The sequence below is a fragment of the Camelus dromedarius genome, chromosome 5 (assembly GCF_036321535.1).
Source record: "Camelus dromedarius isolate mCamDro1 chromosome 5, mCamDro1.pat, whole genome shotgun sequence".
Classification (NCBI taxonomy): domain Eukaryota; kingdom Metazoa; phylum Chordata; class Mammalia; order Artiodactyla; family Camelidae; genus Camelus; species Camelus dromedarius.
Genome location: NC_087440.1, coordinates 37,575,772 through 37,599,747, shown reverse-complemented (window position 1 = coordinate 37,599,747; position 23,976 = coordinate 37,575,772). Strand labels below are relative to the sequence as shown.

The following is a 23,976-nucleotide window of genomic DNA, read 5'->3' as shown; positions in this document are numbered from 1 at the left end:
TTTGTTTAGATTTTCTCCCATCAATCTGTCTCATGCCAATTTTTAGACTAGTCAGAATAAACCAGAAGGGGAGAGGAAATTTTCTTCCTCCCTGACAATGTTATGAGAGTCACTACTGAAGGGAAGAACAGTTTGCCTGGAGACATTGCTACAGGTTCCTTACCAACAGGGTAGCCAGGATCTCCCTAACGACCACTATTTGCCCCTGAGATCATGCCTATTACCCTGTACCACAGTTATCCTGAGAATGGCAGGCCAGCCCACAGGCCTGGAGGGCAAGCAACCAGCAAAGACTCACCCAACAGAGACACCTATAGACAGGTTGCTGGGTCAGCAACCAAATTCCAGTCCAGAGGCAGATATGGTGGTCAACTTGCTCAGCCTATTCAGGTTGGAGGGGATTGTTTTGTGTGAATAAATCTATAGCCAGAAAAAAATTTTTTAAGTACTTACGTTCATTTATTTGCTCAAACCTTTATAATCAGAAACCTAGAAAAACTTATGAATTATGTTGCCTTATTTTAATTTATTTATACCATAAAATTACTACAGTTTCTTCTTTAACTAATATTCTATGTCTTTCACCACAGCATATTCTAGTTCAGTGTCCTGTTTACACATTTTTATAGATTATGTGTTGGTAGATCTTGTTTGCAAGTCAGATGATGAGAAAATTTTTGACTCAATTGTAAGGGCAAGGATCATGTCTTAGTGACCAATGTGGCCATGTATCTAGTTGGTGCTCAATAAATGTTTTGATGATTATCATGACCGGTGCCTTTTCTCCATCTTCTGAACCCATGCATTTTTGTAGTGTTTGGTCACAAGCTTAATATTAGGACTTCTTACCTTTGTGTATAATTCCACTCTTGGGAATTTATTCTAAGCAAATATTAAAAACAATTGATTAAAACATACAAAAAGATTTATTTGAAGATTATTTATAATTCAGACATTTTAGAACAAACTCAAATATCCAATAGGACCATGGATAAGGAAATTACGGTGCAAATACTATGGTATAATTACATAAACTTTAAAATTTATTTACATCGAATTTAAAATAATGTATTTGTGCATGCTAAGCTAAATAAACAAAAAATAGAGTGCTTGATCTTAATAATAATAAAAAATGCAAAGCAAAAATCTGGGGAAAAATAGAATAAAACATTGACAGAATTGCTTCCAGGCAGTAGAAAGAAAGATGTTATCAGTCAAGGTTCTTAGTTGCATATACATAATACTTAAAATAAAAAAAAAAAAAAATGAGAATTTACTGAAGGCCCTCATGAGTTCAATAAGTCAATGAGAAAGAAACACCAACTTAAAAGATATGCGTGAGTCAAGCAGCTCCGGAAGACCACGAAGTAGGAAGCTGCTGGACAATGCCCGTATTGAACACCAACACAGCTGGCACAACTGAACCATCATGGGCTATCTGGCTAGAGTAGAGTCCAAGCAGGAGCACCTCATGGCTAAGCCAAGATCATATACCTGATTAAAGCACAGTAATATAAATATTGGAATAATATGAAACTATTTGTTAAATGTAACAAATCAATTGTACTGGTGTGCAAAAATGTCCAACACTAAATTCTTAAAAAAAAGTTGCAGAATACAATGCTTATTATGCTATTTATGATTTTATTAATATATTATACATTATAACATGTATTTATTTGTATATAAGTCTTTATATTTGTTGAAGCGTGTGTGTGTGTGTGTGTGCTTTTATAAGCATGGAAAATTTCCAGAAGGATATATAAAGAACTATTAATGATGATTAGGGACTGGGACCAGGAAATCACCTTATACTATTCTTTACTATTGAATTTCCTTACATGAGCACAAAGTTTATCATTTAAAATACTGAGGAATTAAAAAAAAATTTTAGTGCATTTAAGAGGCTACCTTAGGCACCAGTCAGGAAACATAACTGGCCTTCCTAATATTAAAAATCAAGAATCTCAATGAGGAGGTTATAGCTCAAGTGGCAGAGTGCATGCTTAGAATGCATGAAGTCCTGGGTTCAATCCCCAGTATCTCCTCTAAAAATAAATCAATAAACCTAATCTCCACCCCCACAGAAAAAAAATCAAAAGTTTCGGAGTGGGCTCTGAATAATAAAATTCTGCCTTTAATGGCAGCTTTTCAATCCCCTTTAGTCATTCAAGCTACTGAGCAACCCAACAAGAAACATTAGTGAATTAAGCCCTTCTTCTAGCTTCTGTATTTGGGTAAACTGGTGTCATCCCATGCTTAGAAATGAGAATGTGTCCTTGGTGCTGTTATAAATCACCATAATCACACCCTAATACACACACACTCTTTAAATGTTTAGCTGTTTTCAAGGCTCTTCCCATGGGGTAACCAACTGAGAAGATCCTTCTGGATTTCTGTTCCTTAAAGGAAGGAAGGCAGTTAGGTCCCAAGGTGACACTAGCACCTTCTAATTATTCTGTCTGCCTTCCAGCTAGCCACTGAGAGACTGAGAGAATCAAAGAGGGACTACTGGGGAAGTTTTTCCATTTTGTTGAGCCCTTGTAATGGTATCTCCTCATCTCTAAGGCATTAATTTCTTCTATCCCGACATGATGTATTTTATCATTGGTTACTTATGTAATGCTAAAAATCATGTGCATTATTTAAGTGCGCTCACTGGTTCCTGGCAACTCTGTTGATTTAAGTGCCACCATCAGGTGAAGAAGTTTATACTCTGGCCTCCTGCTGCCAGTGAACACAAGCTCAGACCCAGTAGCTACCGGCTTGTGTCTGTAGAGAATGGTGACTGGCAGCTCAGAGCTCGGGAGCCATACACTCATAGCTCACAGCAGGGGAGCGGTGACGAGGGAGGAAAGTTCTCAGCACAGGCAGCGAGCTTTTGCCCTGCCTCGGATCCTGGAGACTGGTGGGCAAAGTTCCATTATAGGATGTGACAAAATCACACACCAATTCATGGAGCCCACTACGCCATCGTGACGAGCCAAGGCCGTTTGTTCCAGGATCAAAGAAGGCACTGGGCCACTGTCCACCAATCAGCCCAGCTTTTTCAAATCTATATTTGAGGACAGCAGAGAATCCAAGCCTGGATCTTGTTGAACTGAGTTGTTAATTCAGGTAACAGGAAAAGCAGCTGAGACCCTCATCTAGAGGTCTCACATTGCTGCCTTTATTATTTAAGTCAGGATATCCTGTTCTTCTAAGGATACATGAGGGGCTTAGCCTTATATACAAACTGAAGAGTCAGAGGGAGGAAGTTTCTAAACTTCCCTAAATGGTTTCTCTCTCAAACCTCTTGACTAACTGTAGACACTTTTATCTCCCAAAACTGTTAGATTTTTGGATTAGGAAATTTAGAATCTAGAACCTTTTTTTCCTTTCCCAAAGATCAACTTTCTCACCACTCTCAGTTTATAAATAGCATTCCGAAAAATAAAGGTAACAACAGACAAACAAAAAAAGAATCAGACAGTTCAGGAAACCAGGGAGTCTGAAAAAAATTTTTTCCCCTCTAAAGAGTGTGTGTGTGTGTGTGTGTGTGTGTGTGTGTGTGAGTGTGCTATTTCTTAAATCATCAATAAAGTTGTACATTCTGTCTCGCAACTTTTTTTCCCTCTCTTGTCTCTGATTTAAAAAATGGTTCTTATTTGCCTACCTCCACCCATTTCTTTTCTTCCATCCTCATTCTTTTGTGAAAGAACAAATATGCCTCTATGTCCAGAGGGGCAGCCTAAAAAACATCACATACGATGAGAAAAAATACTGTTTAGTTAAGAGCATGGATTCTGGAGCCAGACTGCTTGGGGTTGATTCCTGGCTTTATTCTATATCTGCAAAATGGGGATGCAGATAATCCTAGCACCTATTTCTTAGGGACACAGCCTACATTAAATGAGATCATAATTAAAGTAGTTAGAGTAATGCCTGGCATGCAGTAAGTACTCAATATATTTCAGTTCTTCTTATTTACTAAGAGCTTCTCTTTCAGTGCCTGGGTGTTTTAAAATATAGCAGTTCTCTTTCTCTTTCTGACTATTCCTTTTGCTACCATAACGTCTTCTACTCTTTCTTCTCTTCCTCCTCTTGTAGTCTTCTTCTTCCCCTTTTCCTTCTTCCTGTTGCCATAAATTCTCATACTCCTCTTCCCTCTCGTATGTGCCTATTTATTTCCCATTTCCTGTAGCCACCACTGTAGACACAACAATACATAGAGTCTCACCCCCACCCAAAGCCATTGACACACCTTGGGCCCGTCACCATTTCAACTAGCCCAGTTCAGGCTCTCAATCAAATTGCTTCCTTGGCTGGAGACACACCATCATTGGTAGCACAATGCCTCAGGAGCCCCAGAAATGACTCACCCAAGTGTGGGAGAGACTCCTGAGCTACTGAATAATTGTGAGTTTGAGGACACTGTAGAGACTGGAGCATTATTATACCTTTGTAACATTTTCTCTCTCTCTATTTCTCTCTCTCTTTTTTAACTGAAGTATACTTGATTTATAATGTTAGTTTCTGGTATACAGCAAAGTGATTCAGTTATATGTATATACCATCATCATCATTCTTCTTTGTCTTTATCACAATTAATATTTTTTGTCTTGTCCATATTTCTAACGGTATTTATATGCCAATGATTCTTATATTTCCAGACTCTAGAGACAATGTATCCTAGAGAGTCTTTTAAATTCAGATCTTTCTACTTCCTTCTAGTTCAAAATGCTGTCACCTCCCCAGAGAAACTGGGAGCCTGTGATGCTTGTAAATAGATCATCCTAGCAGAAATGTTTCCTCCTTTATCTCAGGGGAGAGCTTAGGCTTTGAAATTATTATTTCTTCAAATGTCTTTTTATTCAATTGAAGTATAGTTGATTTACAATGTTGTAACAGTTTCGGCTGTATCTCCGAAGGCCTTTTAAATCAGAGGATATTCTTAAGCAGAAAGACTGAACTAGAAATCATAAGTGAAAACCATAAAGTAGCAGGGCAAGGAAAGGATTCACTAATTGACCTCCCAAGTTTCCCACTGTTAGGCTGCACCCTGCAGACCTACAAGCCCTTTACTTGCCCAGCTTCAACACCAAAGGGGGATCGTATGTCTGAAGCTTTAATACTTCATTTGCATATTAATAAGTATTCTGATTATAAAAGATGGTTTGCCGTAAGAAAAAACACATTTTTGTCTATGTTTTTAAAATTATAACATATTCACATTGCATTTTACAATTTACAAAGAGTTGCTACCTACTCTTTCTTATCTGATATTCACAAGTGTGGGGTAGGATAAACAACACCAAGCTAACTATTCCCATTTTATACATCAGGAAACAGGCTTAGAGAGATTAATTGATTGTGCAGGTTTTAAGTAACAAAATGAGGACTTGAACCCAAGGCTAGAGATCCACATAGACAAATTGGAAATAATGATAAATATGCAAGTAAGAATTTTTTTTATAAGAGGTTAGCTATTTTGTTAATCTGGAGGCATTTCTGTCTTTGTGTTGAGTATACTGTGAATTTAATTTACTTTTGTATGGGGGGGGTGCTGGTGGAAAGGTAGACAGATACTGTTCTGATGAACTGCTTATTACCAGGCCTTCATTCTCTTACAGCCTCTTCGTTCTTAAGGAGAGACTGAGAAAGACTCTCCCTAACCAAACTTTAGTCAAGCTCCTCTGAATCCTCTTCTCAACTAGGCTTTGACCTTTGGACTTCCATGTCTGTCTTTGTATCATCCAGTTTTAGCAAGAATCCTATTAAGTCAGTTTAGCCAGGTCCCTCCTTACCCTTGATGTTTCCCTTTAGTAACTTAACCATCCACTGACTCTCATCCTCTTCACTGGCTATAAATCTTCACTTGATCACACTGTACTTGCAACTGAGCCCAGTTCTATACTGAAGTCTCTTTTCCCCTATTGCAACAGTCTTTAAATAAAATTTATTTATAATGATTGAATCACTGTCTGTCTCTGGTTTCTTTTAACAAGGTATCTGTAAGTGAGAGTGGTTTCGGGTTTCCCTTTTATCATAATGGTGGACTCAATGACTAATTAATGCAGAAAAGCTCAGCTGTTACTTTCCTATGATAAGCTGAAAAGGAGAAGTTGGCCCAAAGAGGCTTACAAGGAATTTACTGAATTTGGCTTTAGATTTCCAAAAAAAAGTTGGAAGTGGAAGGAGAAAACAGGCATGGGGTTGCCAACTTTTTACTTTGACACATAAGAGCTTTTAAAAAACCCAACATATCACTTATTATATCACCAAAGTTTCATAAAAGAAGAGATACGGTAAAACTAAAAAAAAAAAAAAAGTAGGTTGGATATTAATCTCAGAAGAGATTTCCCCTCAAAAATGACAGTCGTCATTTCCCAGACATTCTCACTAGAGACCAGAGAAAACTTTGGTATGGACAGGCGCAGGTGAAAATCCAGACATCAGAGGCCCTCTTATATCCCTCTCACAAGGTTCAGAAAACATTACCCCAAAATATGGTTCTCTGAATATTCTGAAAATATAGAATAGTTTTAAGAAGGACTTTTAGAAATAGCAAGTACAGGAAGGACTGCCTGATCTCCCCTCTTCCCCCTGAAGCAGGTCATATGACCCTCATGTGAGACATGCCCTCCCTATACTCAGAGGAAAGAAGCATCCTTATCTCTGAAGATGGACACCAATCATGGTCCTATCATGGTTCTATGATGGTTTTGTCCTATCACAGTCCTATTTTTGTCCTATCATGGTTTTCCATGACTTTTCACACTTCATCAAGCCTAGTATAAAAACTCTCAAGCTTAACTGCTTCTTCAGGTCTTTCCTTATGAAGGATTCTTCAGGTCTTTCCCATGTCATGTAAAACTTACATTAAATAAATTTGTATGCTTTTCTCCTGTTAACCTGTCTTTGTCAGTTTAATATTCAGGCCCAGCCAGGGACCCTAAGAGGGTCATGGAAAAGTTTTTCTTCCTCTACACTTCCTATTTCTTTATCATTAAGAGTCTAATGTATCCTGGTTAAATCTTTGATAATAATTCCATATCTTTGTATGGTGATACATGGTTACTAGATTTTGTCAGGGAAGAAAATACTTTTCTCTATCCTTCTAGGTTCTTCTGGCTGGTCAAAGAACTAAATTGACTTGAGACAGATTAGCAGGAGAAAAATCAAACAAAAGTTTAGTAACATGTAAACATGGGGGAGACCTAGGATTGCTGAGTAACTCACCAAAATTGCTGAAGCTCTCACCTTAAATACCATCTTCAGCCAAAGACAAAAGGGGATGTTGGGGGTAGTGGTTTAGGACCTCAAAGGGGAGGAAGGCAACTGACATGGAAATGGAAAAAGAAGTGTTTGGTAAACAAATGTTTGTTGGGCTATGCTGACACAAAGGGACTCAGAGAGGAGTTTTACCAGACTTTGCTAGGTTTCTCCCTGGCTACACACCTAGTTCATACTATAGTTGTCTTTGGTAATAGCTCCCTTCCTTCAACAGGTCCTCCTTCTATATACGTTCTTTCAGGAAGTTAGAGGGAAGGTCAAAGGTTCTTCCTGAGTCTTTTGGGCCTTAAAAATAATCAGCCTAAATGAATCCTCCAAAGAAACACAATTTGGGGTGGCAAATTTTATACCCTACAAGTTTTTTTGGAGATCATTTTGTAATGTATATAATGTCAAACCACTATGCTGTACACGTAAATCTAATACTGTATGTCAACTATCCTTCAATAAAAAGTAAAAAAAAATAATAATAATAATAATAATTCCATGAGTTTATAATTAACGAATAGTGACGTTTTCTTTCTGCAAAGCACTTCACCAAAATTTTAGTGTTGAAGAGAGGTCAGCTTCAGAATTAGAATTAATGTTAGGAAAATCCTCAAGGAAGTTTGTGGTTTGTGTTTCCCATAACCTCTACTACTCTCTGTAGTACAAATGCCACCTGGAGTTCAGAAGGGTCTAGGCATGGGAAAGTGTGTGTCTTTGTGTGTATCTATGTGTGTAGTCTAGCCTGGAATAAAGTTTCCATCAGGTGAAAAAGCCACTCATTGCATTATATCCTGCTTCTTCTCTCAGGAAACTTTAAATACCTAAGATAGTTTCTAAAATATAGATCAGAATCTGCTTAGAAGCAAGATTTCCTTGTGAGTCAGAGGCAAAAGATTTAGAAAATGATTTGAATGTCATTCTCTTCATGAAGAGGGTTAACACTTACTCTTCTTTAACTTAATTTTTTTTTTGCATCTAAAACTATGTGTTTATTATAGGAAATTCAGAAAAGTATAAAATAAAGTAAAAATAACTCAGAATCCCAACACAGGGAGAAAACAACCGTGAGTATATATTCTTTCATCCTTTTTCTACAAATATATATATACTTTTCAAAATTGGGATCAGACTTAATCTACTTGTTTTTGGTGTTGTTTTCACTTGTATCATTTTGTGAGCAAAACATGATTTCTGATGGTCATTTAGTATTATTGCATCCTATGAACTATTACATACTTAATCATTCTCCTGATTTTGGTTGTTGCAATTTTTCACTACTGCATAAAAAGCTGTTTTGAACGTTCCTGTTTATCTTTATTCATGCCCCTATTTTTTCTCCTTAGAATAAATGACAGTGGAAGAATGATTGAACCAAAGGGTATATATAATTGTAAGGCTTTTGATACAAATTGCTCATCAAAGAGGGCATTCCCACAAAAAATGCTCAAAAGTTCCCATTTCATTACATTTACCCAGTGCTGAGTCTGTTCATCATTCTAAATCTCAAGCAATTCGGTGGTGGACCAATAACACCTCATTGTTTTTATTTGAATTTCCTTCATTACTAATGGATTTAAAAAGTGGATTTAAAAAAATGGAAAATTTTTTTCACATTTGTAGGTCATTTTGATTTTTAATTTTGTTATTCTTTAATATTTTATGTTTTCTACACAGAAGTTTTATATTTTTATGTAGTCAAAGCTATTATTTTCATTCATTTGTCATTATTGTTCTCTGTTGGGGTTTTTGGTTGGTTGGTTTGTTTTACTTAAAGAAAATTCCAACCTGGCATCTGATTCATATTCATCGATAATTTCTTCTAAATATAGGTATGATGTCTGTTTCTGAACCATGTCTAGAGTTTCCATGACAAGGTAAAATAAAGTGGGAAACCTGCTTTATCCCAACTTTAATCAGTGTTTCATAGATTACTACGATGTTTTTGTTACTGCTCTGAAATTTCTTGACTCCTAAATTATTACTTATCTTTATCTTATCATGTCTTCATAGTTTCTCTCTATAAATACTGAGCTCAATCTGTTACATTCCTGTATTCTAGACACAGACCCTAACCCAAAGTGCAGATCATCAAGTACCCAAATAAACATTAAAAATATATCTTGAATATACAATTTTGATTTAATATGTTATTTTAATAGCCCCCATAAAATGTAAGATATACATATAGTTTATTGTTTGGTTCTTTCCCCTTATTCATGTATTACTATTACTCTTATTACTACAATTGAATATTCTTAGTATATTTACACCAATTTTGACATTTCATCAATTAGTTCATTTCTATTTCATTTTCTCTGGGTCAAATATTATGTTCACATTTTAAGAGACTCTAAACATACTATTAGAATGTGTAATATTCCTAATTATCATTGCTGGGTTCTTAAATATGGCAAATTTCTGACAGCACAGAAAGTAAAAGGAGATGAAAGAAGCCAGAGAAACTCTGTCAAATATGTAGTTTTAGCAGTAATTATTTTAGTAATGATCATTTTCACAGAGCAATTGATTTTCAGCTAGAGGGAATTCCTTCACTGTTCCAGACAACAAATATTTATTAACTAGGATCTCGAGTTCAATTCTCAGAAAGGTTTTGCTTAGCAATCTCCCAAGCTACATTAATTGAGGGTTAATGTGAAAAACGGCAGTGTCTCCCAGATTACTTCTGTTATTTCTTTCCTAACTTCACTCAGCTTTCTACTTCTACTTTTATATCATTTCTTCAACTCTTGTCTTTTAAGCTTTTCTTTTTGACAATTTCCCCCCACTTCTCTTCTTTATAAGTGCCGCCAGACTTGGTAAAATCACAAAGATTTCTGGTTCAAAGATTATTGTAAAATCAGTGCTATGTAGCCAATGGTTACAAGCAAAATAATTTTGAGTACCAAGGTCACAGACAAGAGCACTACTCAAAACTAAGAAGAAAACAGAGTGTGCTTTGCACAAACTGTAACTGGACCCTGGTCTTTGCTTCAGGCAAAATGCCTTTACTTGCTTTAATCTTATATCTCATTCTTGCTCTGGACCGTGGTCAGTGAAAATCTACTGCTAATTTGATATAAGTTATATGATTTTGATATAAGTTATATGATTAAGGTGATTCCTAGGCTTCTTTCTCTCATATTAATATTTCAAAATAGTAGTGGAGTAAAGAACTGGGTTCTTCCACTTTCAACCAGCAAAATACATCACAATGAGTTCCCATAGAAAGGATTGCTATGTAGCCACCTAATCCTATATCTCAGTGCTAAACAAATATAAACAGACTAGAGAATACAAGGGTACTTACTGTATCACTTTTCTTAGGTTGCTGCCCCTGTTCTAGTGTTTCTCAAGTTTAGGGTACTGAAAAGTCATGTGAGGTGCTTATTAAACTACAGATTCCTGGACATTATCATTAGAGATAATGATTTGGTAGGTCTCAAATGAGATCCAGGAATCTCTGAATTTACTACATATCTTAACTGATTCTGATGCAGGTGATCAGAAACACTACTTTGGGATTTTTACTATTGACCTAAAAGCTAATGATCCTTATTGTTTCTACTACTGGCCAACTATTTTCAAATTGTTTTGGTTTCTCCATTTCAAAACTGAGAAGATAAATCTGACCACTCTGATTCCTTGGGGTTAGATAAAGTTGAACACGGTTATGCTGGCATTTATTCTAGAAGACAGACACCAATATGCTAAACAAAAAGAACTGCCTGCTTTAAATGAATAATTAAAATAACAATTACATACAAATAATAAATTAAAACCAAAATAATTGGGAATCGAGAAAGGACTGGGAGGAGGGAGGGCAACCCTTTTATAGGTAAACCAGAATCATCTCTCTCTATGATAAAGTTTCTCAGTCATAACCCATAATATCCTCATACTGCAGGGAGCTGTCACAGAATGTACCTCCTTATGAGGCAAAGTTTTCTTTGGTCCGTGGGTCTGCCCTGCCTACTGGGGTGTGTCAAGCCTGATAATTTCTTTTCTTTTCTTTTCTTTTCCTTTTTTTTTTTTTTAACTTTTTTTTATTGAGTTATAGTCATTTTACAATGTTGTGTCAAATTCCAGGGTAGAACACAACTTTTCAGTTATACATGAACATACATGTATTCATTGTCACATTTTTTTTCGCTGACAGCCACCAAGCCTGATAATTTCTGAAGGAGAAATGTAAGCCAATGCTTTCCACCAACATCAGAAACTAGCCCTGATAAACATGTAACCCCATTCACATTAATTATTAAATTCTCTTAGAAAGAATCTATCCTAAGGAAGAAATCTAAAATACAAAAAAAAAAAAAAAGTATATCAAAAAAACTTTTAGGCTAGTGATTATTTCTGTAGGGGAGAAAGAGAACAGGATGTGACCAGAGAAGCACACAGCTGGGCTTCTAAGTTACAGGCAATGTTTTATTTCTAAAATTGGAAGTGGAAACTTAGCTGTTCATTTTATTATTAACCTTTAAGCTGTTTATATATGCTTTATATAAATTTTATATTTGATATAAAACATCATAAATTTTAAAAATTATATGAAAAAAGCTGTATTTCTAAGTATAGCCATTTTAGTGTTATTTACAATAACAACAGCATAAAATGGAAGCAGCCTATTTGTTGGAATGGGCAAAGTGAACACTGGTTCAACCATATGCTGAATGAAATACTATTCAATTATCTTAAATATGGTTATATAGTCTATGGGAAAAAAAGCTTATGATAAGTTACCAAAAATTCATGTGACAAAATCTTCTAATTGTATTATTATAACCATGTAAAATAGTTCAAATAATAAGAATGCATGCTACTATGATATTGTTATTATTTTTATCAAAAGGGATTTGAGTGTTTTCCCCCTTGCTTTTTCTAATTATCCTTAGTATAGTTATGTTGTTTTTAATATTTAAACTTTCTATTACAAAAGAAAAAAAAAGATTTCCCCAGGAAGCATATTTTGGTTCCACTATAAATTAACATGACCAGAATTACACTGGCTTCTAAGGTTTTATACAGGGAAAAGTTTTCATGAAAAATAAAAAGTCAGAAAGCAACATCTTTCCCTCAGGTGTTTCTTAGTAGCCTCTCAGCTTCTGCACCTCAGAAATCACATGCCTTGTGCTAAGATTCCGACTGTTTGCCAAAAGTTGAGTTTCCTCTCTTTTTGGTTCCTATTTTTGGCCAGCCTGCCTTTCCATCACCAACGACCTCTGGTATCTTGGTCACATACACCTCACAGCAAGAAGCTGACTAATCCTAAAGCTGGAGCGGCTTATTAAGCAATCTTTCACATGGTGCCCATTGCTACTCATTGCACAATATATTTGACTAGGGATGATAAATGCCATAGTTTACATTTGACTCCAGTCACCTTGTCAGTGCCAGCCACTGAAGTGTGTAAATATCACCCACTGCCTTTAGAAAGACACTGACATTATGTTCCGGGCTTCCTAATGTTGTGTAACATGAGAGAGGGAACCCGGGGAGAACATATGAGGGAGAATCAGAAGCAGATGAGGATATTAATCACTTTCTGCTTTATTTCTGAAAGAAACAAAAAGCTGGACGCTTGTGAGTTGTAGCTACAAATACACTTATTTCTAAGATGTAGAATTTAAGAACTAGAACAAGTAAACAAATCAACATTCTTAATATGTTTCTATTAACCCATTAACAAGAAGAAATAAGTAAGTCTGTTTGAGGAAGGAATATTTTTTCAGTGACTAAAATAGGTCAAATGGGGAAAAGCAATTGTCCTATTATTAAAAATTTTATCGTAATTTTATCAATGTTACAATACAGAATGCATTTGACTGAAGAAATCACTATGAAAAGAAGGTTCTGTGTTTTGTTTCTTGAGACTACAAGTTGCCTCTTAAAAAAAACCCTACAGCCATTCTCAGGTTGGAGGGGAAAAATGTAAATGAGAGGAGAATAAGAGTTTCAGGTGTGATTTGTCCTCAGAATAAATACTATCTTACCCAGATCGTTAAGTCTGTGGGAATATGCAGCACATATAGTTTGGTACATTTACTGAAGCTAGATTAGTTATTCTATCTCCCTGATGTACACAGTATAACAGTAAAGCTAATATAAAAGCCACATGCAAATTTTGTTTGCTAATAAGATTCCAGACTACTAATGAAAGGCCATGGGGTTCTTTAGCTAAAGAAAACAAGAATATCTACCTATAGGTTCTTTTGAGTATGAAAGAAGAGCAAATCTACTTCTTCTTTATTTGGTTACAAATGTGTTTTTAAATAGTGTAAGAGAGTAAGGCAAAGGCTAGCTTCCCTCTGATAAGGTAGGATCATATGGAAAGTTATGCAATGGTTAGCAAGATTACACTCCAGTCAGTCTAGCCACAATCCTCAAGATTGAGATGGAGTAAGTCCTTTAGAATAAGTACCTTGGCATAATAGGTGTGAATCATATCAGGACACACTAACCAAATCTCCTTCTTTGACCTATTCATTAATATTCAGAAATTACCATGGTCAGAACCTCATCAACCAACAAAATCTGAGTGTAGAAGGTGTTTCCAGCTCAGATTTGTTTCCAACAGAAGCCAAGGGCCAAAACTCACCTACTACTTGATGACTCACCAGTAACTACCTTATTCTAGGTATAACTGGTATCACTGCTAAAATTCAATCCTTAAATTAAATGTCTATGACAAAGAATTTCACCTTTGACCCCTGGGTATACAGGAATTATTTTCAACCTCATTTTACCACAGTTATTATTGTTTTTTTAGTGAGGCCAAAGAAAATGGCCAAAATAGATTTTACGGGTCATACCCTACATGATGGTGATTCTGGTTCTGGCTCATTCAAAATCACTTACAAGGTGAATATGATTATTTTCTTCCCTAAAACCAAAAAACAAAACAAAAAACTGATAGGAAGAGTAGATCTCACACCTAGGGTAACAGGAGGCTAAGACAACATATTAAATCTGCTCTAAAGACCCAGATATTCCTATTTTTCTCCCAAACACATTTCAAATAGCTGATTGACTAAAGTATTCCTGATCTTTACACTGGACTATGACTGGATTTTTTTAAATGAATTTAGCTGAAGAACAGGTATTTACAATATTGTTGGGAGTCTTCATAAGATCATTATTTTATTTGTATTTTCTTCATAGAAATATACCTATGAAGTAATTTGCAAGTTGAAGGATTTTTTTTTACAAACCATATTACAAACAGCAATAGATCATCTGAAGTAGTTTTCATAATTTTTTATTTATTCTCAGTCATTTTCTCTCTCTTATTGGAATACTAGCCTATAATATTATAAAGGTTTTGACCTTCTTTCTGCACATTAGCTGCTTAGACTAGAATTACAAGAGAATGTCTCTCCTCTGTGGTAGGACCTATACTTGGGAGAGTGGCACATTTAAAATCAGCAGTCAAGTACTGCCAGATGCTATTCTCTTCATTTCTGAATTAAGGAAATTGAAGCCCAGGTCGTGACTAAATGTTTTAATCTGGATTACAAAATTATTCAATGGGTAGCAATCCATTAATAGATGCTAAGACTTTTGATTCAAAACTCAGTCCTTCCATTAAACCATATTATTTTAGATAATCACAGTATTAAAAACTATTAAAAAGGGAAAATATCTGAGGGAAATAGAAGCTATAAACTGAATACTTTGAAAAATTTTAATAATAGCTTAAAATGAGCCAATATATGATGTACAGAGCAATGATAAAGGTAAATACATAGGTAAATGTAAAAGACAGTATAAAAGTTATTTTTGTTTGTAACTCTTTTATTCTCATATCTGATTTTAGAGACAACTGCATAGAGCAAGGATTATAAAACTGAGTTGATGGGTTACAATGTATAAAGATGTAATGGGTATGTCAATAATAGCACAAAGGAGAAGAGAGGAAACAGAGCTATATGGAATAAAAATTTTGTATACTATTGAAATTCAGTTGGTATTTATCCAAACTTGATTGTTTTCAAGATGTTAACTGTAATCCCTAGCACAAACAGTAAGAAAAGGACTCAAAAACATACAATAAAAGAAACAACAAAGGAATCAAAATGGTATACCAGAAAATATCTATTTAACACAAAAGTAGTAATGGAGAAATGGAGGAAGAAAGTTGACACAAAACAAAAAACAAAATGGCAAATGTAAAAACATCATAATTATATTAATTGTAAATGGATCAAACACTCCAATGAAAAGGCATAAATTTGCAGAATGGATAAAAAATGATTCAACTATATGCTGTCTCTAAAAGGCAAATTGGATTCAAAGACACAAATAACTTGAAAGTAAAATAATGGAAAAATATATATAATACAAAGACAGTACCCAAAAGAGAGCTGGAGTGGCTATTTTAATTTCAGACAAAATAGATTTTAAGACAGAAATTGTTAATAGAGGCAACAAAAGATATATTATAAAGATAAAAGGGTCAATCTGTTAGGAAGATGTAACAACTATAAATGTATCTGCACCTAACAAAAGAGCCCTAGAATACATGAAGTAAAAACTAAATAAATAAATAAATAAATAAATAAATAAAACTTAAATAAAACTAAAAGGAGAAATTGACAATTCAACAATAATGGTTGGAGACTTCACAATTCCACTTTCAATGATGGCTAGAATAATCAAACAGATGATCAATGAGGAAAAAGAAGACTTGAACAATACTATAAACCAACTAGACCTAAGAGGCAATCACCTGACAAAAGCAGAATGCATAATCTTCTCAAGTATATATGGAAACATCTCCATGACTTAACAAAATAAGCACAAAACTTATACACTGAAAACTATAAAATATCATTGAAAGATTAAAGAAGAATTAAATAAATGAAAAGATACCTCATGTTTATAAATCAGAAAACAGTATTAAAATGGCAATACTCTCCAAGGATAGAAATTCAGATCAATGAAACATACTTGAGGATGTGGATAAATCTTCATATTTATGGTCAGTTGATTTTCAACAAGGGTGCCAAGGTAAGTTATGGAGAAAGAACAGTCTTTCCAACAAACAGTGCTGAGACAACCGGATATTATATGCAAAGAAGAATGAATTTGGCCTTCTACATCACAATGTATACGAAAATTAATTCAAAATGGATCATAAACTTAAATGAAAGAGCTCAAAAAATTCTTAGAAGGAAAATCATTTTAAAAAAGGGGAAAAAACAAAAAATTTAAAAAGAAATAATAAAACTCTTAGAAGAAAACATAAACATAAATCTCTACCATCTGAGATTAGGCAATGATTTCTTAGATTCTGAAAGCACCTGTGACAAAAGAAAAAACAGATAAATTGGACTTCATAAAAATTTAAAACATAACATTTCTGCGCTTCAAAAAACACCAGCAAGAAATTGAAAAGGCAACCCACATGATGAGAGAAAATATTTGCAAATTATATCTCTGACAAGGGACTTATATCCAGAATATGTAAAGAACTCTTACAACTCAACAATGAAGAGACAAATAACCTAGTTTTAAAATATGCAAAGGATTTGGATAGACATTTCTTTAAAGAAGGCATATGAATAGCCAATAAGCACATAGAAGACACTCAACATCATTAGTTATTAGGGAAATGCAAATCAAAATCACATGATACTACTTCACACTTACTAGGATGGCTATAACAAAAAAGACACTTTTGGCTGGAACTGCCATCTTCCAGTAATTTGCCAAAATGACCAACAAAAAGGGGAAAGAGGAGAAGGACCTGTTATATGTTCTTTAGGCCTTTAAGAAAACATGTTTCTCCTTTCATGTACATGCAAACCTGTACAGAAGGTAATATTGCAGACCTGACGGGAATGGGCACTCTTCAAAAAAGAATGCCTCACAAACATTACCATGGCAAAATTTTAAAAGTCTACAATATTACTCAGCAATGTTGGAATTGTAAACAAATGAGTTATGGGCAAGATTCTTGCTAAGAGAACTAATGTTCTTGCTAAGAGAACATATCGAGTTTATCAAACACCCTAAGAGCCAACACAGCTTCCTGAAACATGTGAAGGAAAATGATCAGTAAAAGAAGGAACCCAAAGAGAAAGGTACTTGGGTTTAACTAACTTGCCAGCTCGTTCTACCCAGAGAAGCACACTTTGTAAAAGCCAATGGAAAGAAGCCTGAGCTACTGGAACCCATTCTCTATGAATTTATGGCATGATAGGTACAAAGAAAAAAGGCTTCTGGACTGTTTAAAATATAAAGACAGATAACAAATATAGAACCCTCATATACTGTTGGTGGGGATGTAAAATGGTACTGCTGCTTTGGAAAACATTTGTAAGTGCCTCCAAAAGTTAAAGTATATGGCTCAACAGTTTCACTCCTATGTATATATCCCAGAGAACAGAAAACATGTATGTCTACCAAAAATTCTGTACATGAAGGAGCATTATTTATAATAGCCAAAACCTAGAAACCCAAATGTCCATGAGCTGATGAATAAAGAAAATACTGTATATTCATACAATGGAATATTATACAACCATAAAAGGGATGAAGTTCTGATATACGCTGCAATATGGATGAATCTTGAGCACATAATGCTGAATGAAAGAAGCCAGATATAAAAGGCCACATGTTGTATGATATCATTTATACAAAATATCCAGAGTAGGCAAATTCATAGAGAAAGAAAATAGATTAGGTTTCTAGGGACTGAGAGCTGGAGAGGACATGGAGCGACTTCTAATGGATACAGGATTTCATTTTTAGGGTGATAAAATATATTGGAATTTGATAGCGGTAACTGCTGCACAACTTTGTGAATATACTAAAAACGACTGAACTGTACTCTTTTAAAGGATGAATTTTATATGAAGTATATTTCAATAAATTTATTATTAAAAGTATATATACACATAAATAATGTATACATGTATGTATATATAAACTCTATACATAAAAAGGTATACACATATGTATGTATGTATGATATATATGATGCACACACATCAGAAAACTGAATATAAACCCAAAGAAAAGGAATAATAAAAAATCTTAAAATCATATAATCATGATGATTTTCAAAGAAAAACTAGTATAGATAACATTTCCTTGAAAGATTAGTGGTTCATTTCCTTGGTCATGAATCTCCCTGCCTTAATCTCTAGAATACCTCAGCATACCCACATTCCCATATTAATAATACATATATACAGTCTGCAGGTGTTATCAAGTAATTGGCACTTACCTAGTAAATCTAACAACCTGGGCTCCAAATTCATATTAAATTCTGATTTACCTTCCTAGGTGTTATAAACAAGGATTCAGATAATCTATGGCAAATGACCTCCAGAGAAGTAAAAGATAATTTCAGTTTTGAATGACCTAGATAGATTTTTCTGCTAAGCAGCTTTACTTCAATAACTGCTCACCTCTTTCACTGCAATGGCAGACACACTGATCTCTGAGAGTAGAAGTTTAATCTTTAAGGCTGAAGGAAAGCAGCTAGTTTTCCTGGCTCAGCTAATCAAAGCCTGGCCCTCAGTCTTCTTTAGTTAGCTGATGAAAGGGATAAAAACACTCCTTAAATAACACATGAGTTGGGATGGTGATGGGTAGATGAAATTTGGACTGTGGTGATATAAGAAGGTCAAGAAAATAGCTTAAGAATTGTTTAAGGTCATATTAACTTCATATTATTTAATATGATTACAATCTCTAATGTATATGACTTTTATATGCTTATATTTATGTTTAGAAAAAGGCCATATAAATGTTATTGCAATGTTAATAATAATAATAGCCTCAAGGTAATGGGTGATTATTACTGTTTTTTCTTTTTATTCTTTTGGACTTTAAAATTTTTCTGCTGTACATTAAAAACATTTTTTTACTTGCAAAAGTGATTGTAAGAGAAAATCAAACACTGAAAAGAAGTATAAAACAATTGAAGTGCTCTCCCTATTCCCTTTATTCTAATCCACTTTTCAGGGGAAACTAACAGTTTGATTTATATTCTTTTATTTATTTATTTATTTAACATTTTTTATTGAGTTATAGTCAGTTTACAGTGTTGTTGATGTATATTCTTTTAAACTTCTCCTTTTATTCATACTATATATAGAGTTTTAAAATGGGATCTTAATGTGTTTATGATTCTGCAACTTTTTATTCTAGTTTAAAGTATCTGTCATTTCTCTAAGTCAGTCTTCCTTTAAACATCTGCACAGATTAAATTAATCTATGCATATTTGTTCACTTTGCTATTGATGGGGCATGTGGGCTGTTTCCAATATTTAATAAGTATAAAAATGTTGCAATAAACATCCTGCTGTATTTATTTTTCTGCACTCACACTACCATTTCTATGGACTTGATTCCCCAAGGTGTATTTCTCTTTATCATGGTGTTGGAGGAGAGAGTGGGGGATCATTTAACCCAAAGAGACAGAGCTTCTGCAGCCAGGCTTTCTGGATTCAGAACCTTTGTTGTTTACCAGCTGTATGACTTTATACAGATTACTTAACCTCTATAGGCCTTGACTTCCCCATCTGTAAAACGGAGGCAATAACATTATCTCTCTTGTGGGGTTGTTAAGAGGATTAAATGAGTTAGTAACTATAAAGCACTTAAGGGAGGCAGGGTATATATAGCTCAGTGGTAGAATGCCTGCTTGGTGTGCCTGGTGTCCTCAGTTGAATCACCAGTACCTCCATTAAAAATAAATAAACCTAATTACCTCCCCTGTAAAAATTTAAAAAATTTTAAAAAGCACTTAAAGGGTGCCTGCACATAGTAAGCTCTTAAACACATAAGTAAATATACAAGTTACTTGTGTTTGTAAATTAATTTTTAAAATACCTGTTCCTTTTACTATCCCCTAGAATGTTACCTCTATAATTTGTTATATAACAAAACATAAAAGAACTTACTTAAACTATTTTAAGTTTTAAAAAATTTAAGTAAATAACTACAGTAAATCTCTCCATAGACATTAGGTTAAATGATGCCACAATTTAAAATTAAGAAACATTTCCATAAGATTGTCTCAAAATACTGTATGTCAGTATTGCTTTATTTATCTCCCTAGACCTCCCATATATTAAAAAAAAACATTTCTATTATGAGATTTTCAAATACAAAAGCACAGATAGTGGCATAATGAACCTCCATGTACTTATTACCCAAATTCAGTAGTTATCCTCAATACATGGCCAATTGTGGTTCATCTGTACTCTACCCACTATCGCCTCAAATTATTTTGCAGTAAATCCTAGTTACCATATTATTTCATCTGTAAATATTTTAGTATGCTTCTCTAAGCGATAAGGACTCTTTTTTGTTTTTTAGGAAATATAACCATTATACCATTATCAAAGATCAATAAAATTAACAATAATTCCTTAATAGTAAATATCCAGAAGGAGAAATTTCTAATATATATTTCTATATAATTACTGTTTTCCTCTAATACACATTTTAAAATATGTGATAAGAAAATAGAATTCTTTACAGAACTTAGGTTCTTGAAAGTTTTATATTCAGTGAATTTTTGTAAATCAGATCCTGCTTTTCCTTTCACTAAGTTATAAAGTACTTATTATGTACCTGAGTATGCTAAGAGTAACAACATTTTTTTTTTAGCCTTGGAGCAAGAACAACTAACTAGGAACATAAGGCACACAAGCTTTACAACTATTACTTGTTTTTTGTCTTCAATACCAAGGGATATATTGTGGATACAGTGAATGTTGTAAAAAATTGTCAAAATTCTAGAATTTATTTTTAAATATATCATTTTTGAAATCTCTAGAAAAGAATGATTCCAAGAAGATGGCATTACTAAGAATTAGTCATCTCAAGCTAAACTTACTATCTTGTTTTTTAGCTTTCAATTTTGAAATAAGTTTACTCACAAAAAGAAACTGCAAAAAAAAATAAAAAGAATTCTTATTTATGTCCTTTACCCAACATCCCCAAATGCTATTATTGGGATGCCACAGCTGAAGTAAGTGGATTTCAAAAAGGCATTTGACAGTATTTTCTTTAAAATCTTGGATACAAATATGTCCATTCTGTACTATAAGACTTAATTTTGGTTTTAATTTTCTTAGTGTTGTCACTTTTTAAAATAAAAATATGTTAAAATTCTTGTTGCCAAGAAGGAGATAAGTGGGTCAGGTGATCAATACTGTTAAGTAAAGTCACAGTTACCTAAACAACTGCACCAAGAGAATGTTAGTTAATGGATAAATAACTGCTTGGTGAAAGGTTTGTGATGTGCCAGAGCCTTTGTTTTGGCCATGTTCTGTCCAATATCTTTATCTAATTGACCACCAACAAAGAATTTGGAGGGATAGTTGATACATTTCACTACTCAATCAGGATTCAAAGAGATTGCCACAGGATGCGGCACTGAGACAGAACCAACAAGATGAAATTTAATAAGTCTAAACATTAAGGACAAAAATACCAACTGCTAAATTAAAAGACTGAAGGAAAGCTGGCTTGGCAGTTTAGGAAGAAAGAAGTGAGGGCTTTCGTTTACTGCAAACTCTGTGTGAGCCAAAAGAGTGATGTGACTACCGCCCTCCCAAACTAATGCAACAGAAGACTGCATTCCTCTGTTCTGGTCTGACCAATCTGAAGCACCGTTTTAGGCTTAGGAATCAGTTAATGAATGTCAGGAGAAACTGGAACATGCTCAAGGAGGGTAAAGCTATTGAAGGAACGAGATTTATTTCGCCTGGAGAAGAGGGGACATGGGAACATGACGGTTGTCTTCAATTGTTTGGTGACCTATCCTATGGAAGAAGGAGCAGACCTAGCACCCTAGAGAGCAGAACTAACAGTGCAATAACATTAACAGCTGGCACTTTTGAGTGTTTAATACGTGGTAGGCATTTACATGCATTATCTTGTTTCATATAATTATTCTAGGGGTTAGTTTCTATTAATACCTTAGTCTTACAGATTAGAAAAACAAAACTCAGAGAGGCCAAGGCCATACAGACAGTAAGTCAAAGTAGCCAATATCCATAATGAATTAATACTTATAATACATTTAGAAGATGTTAGGACATGATAAATGCCTAATAAAATTTAGCTGCAATAATAATAAGTATTATTATAATTATATTTAAATATTATTACTATTGTATTGATGTAGGCCAGTGGTTCTCAGCCTTGACACATTAGAGTCACTTCGAGCACTTCGAAAATCCTGATGTCTGGATCCTACCTTCAGAGATTCTCACTGAAGTGGTCTGAGGTATGGCCTGAGCATCTGACATTTTAAAAGTTCCCTACGTAGAGAAAATACTTGCAAAAGACATCTGATAAACACTATTATCAAAATCTACAAAGAATTCTTAAATTCAACAAGAAGAAAATGAACAATCTGCTTAAAAAATGGGCAACAGATCTGAACAAGCACCTCATCAAAGAAGACATACAGATAGCAAATAATTATATGAAAAGATGCTCCACATCACATGTCATTAGGGAACTGCAAATTAAAACAATATGATACACCTATTAGAATGGGCAAAATCCAAAACCAAATGCTGACAAGAAATGTTGAGCAACAGAAACTCTCATTCACTGTTTCTGGAAATGTAGAAATGGTACAGCTACTTTGGAAGATAGTTTGGCAGTTTCTTGCAAAACTGACAGCTAAGGTTGAGAACTACTGGCCTAGGTTCTTTGCATACATAATCTCCTTCAACTCTTCTAACACTCATCTGATTATGTAGCTGTTGTTATCCCATATTACACAGGAGGAAACTGGGGTTTGGAGGGACCAAATAATTAAACCAAGTTGACCCAGCTAGTAAAATGGGAACAGGATCTCACACATTGGTCTGCCAGCTCTCATGTGTCTAGTCTTTTTTTTACCATACCACTTCTTAATAACTGGAGCTGGTAGATCAAAGTAAAATGCATTTCCTCATGAATTATTCCCCAATACTGGAAGTAACATAGAAGAGGTTGGATAACAAGTCAGGGATGGCACAGAGATTACTACATTGTTTTTTTCATCATGAGGGAAGATAGAGTCAGTTATCTTTAACATTTCTTCAGACTCTAAGAGCCAAAGAGTTGAAGGCCTGGGTTTTGAGAACCAGACCTGTCCCTTAGAAGCTGTGAGACCCTGAGCAAGTCACGTAACTTCCCTGAGCTTTCCTTTTATGTAATGATACCTATGCTGTTAGATCATTTTTATACATAATATTATTATGTGAGGATTAAATAATAATATATGTTAAAGTCTTTTGCAAACTGTAAAGCTTTATAGAAATCCATTTTAAGTTTAAGATGGCTAATCATCCTAAAACCTGCATCACATCACAGCACTTCTTTGTTTATAACAACCAAAGTCTCTTCATCGCCCAGAGAGTAGCACTGTTCACGCAAAGTTTGGACTCCTTAGCATGGTGTACAAGGCCCTTAGTTAACTGCTTCCAATTAATCTCAGTGCTCTCTTCCAGCCACTATGTCCACCCTAGGTTCCAGCCAAATTTAATTTCCTACTCTTCCAAAATGACAGGCCACATTCTTTCATACTCAGAGCCTCACAGAAATTCAGGGAAGACAGAGGCACTTCCATTTCCAATTAAAAGTTGAAGAAATGCCCAGGTAGACATCTTTTTTTGTAGAGTGTTTGAAATGTTGACAGCTAACAATGCTTTTGATACATTAAAAAAAAAGTAATGCCATATAACTGTG

The 23,976-nt window shown here is 34.4% G+C and overlaps 1 long non-coding RNA gene and 1 pseudogene across 5 annotated transcripts in view; one reads left to right on the top strand and one right to left on the bottom strand.

The window, feature by feature from the left end:
- LOC105094184 (uncharacterized) overlaps positions 1-23,976 on the bottom strand; it is a 59,041-nt gene that overhangs the window by 32,610 nt on the left and 2,455 nt on the right. The window lies entirely within an intron of this gene.
- LOC116153372 (large ribosomal subunit protein eL21-like) lies at positions 16,970-17,465 on the top strand (annotated as a pseudogene).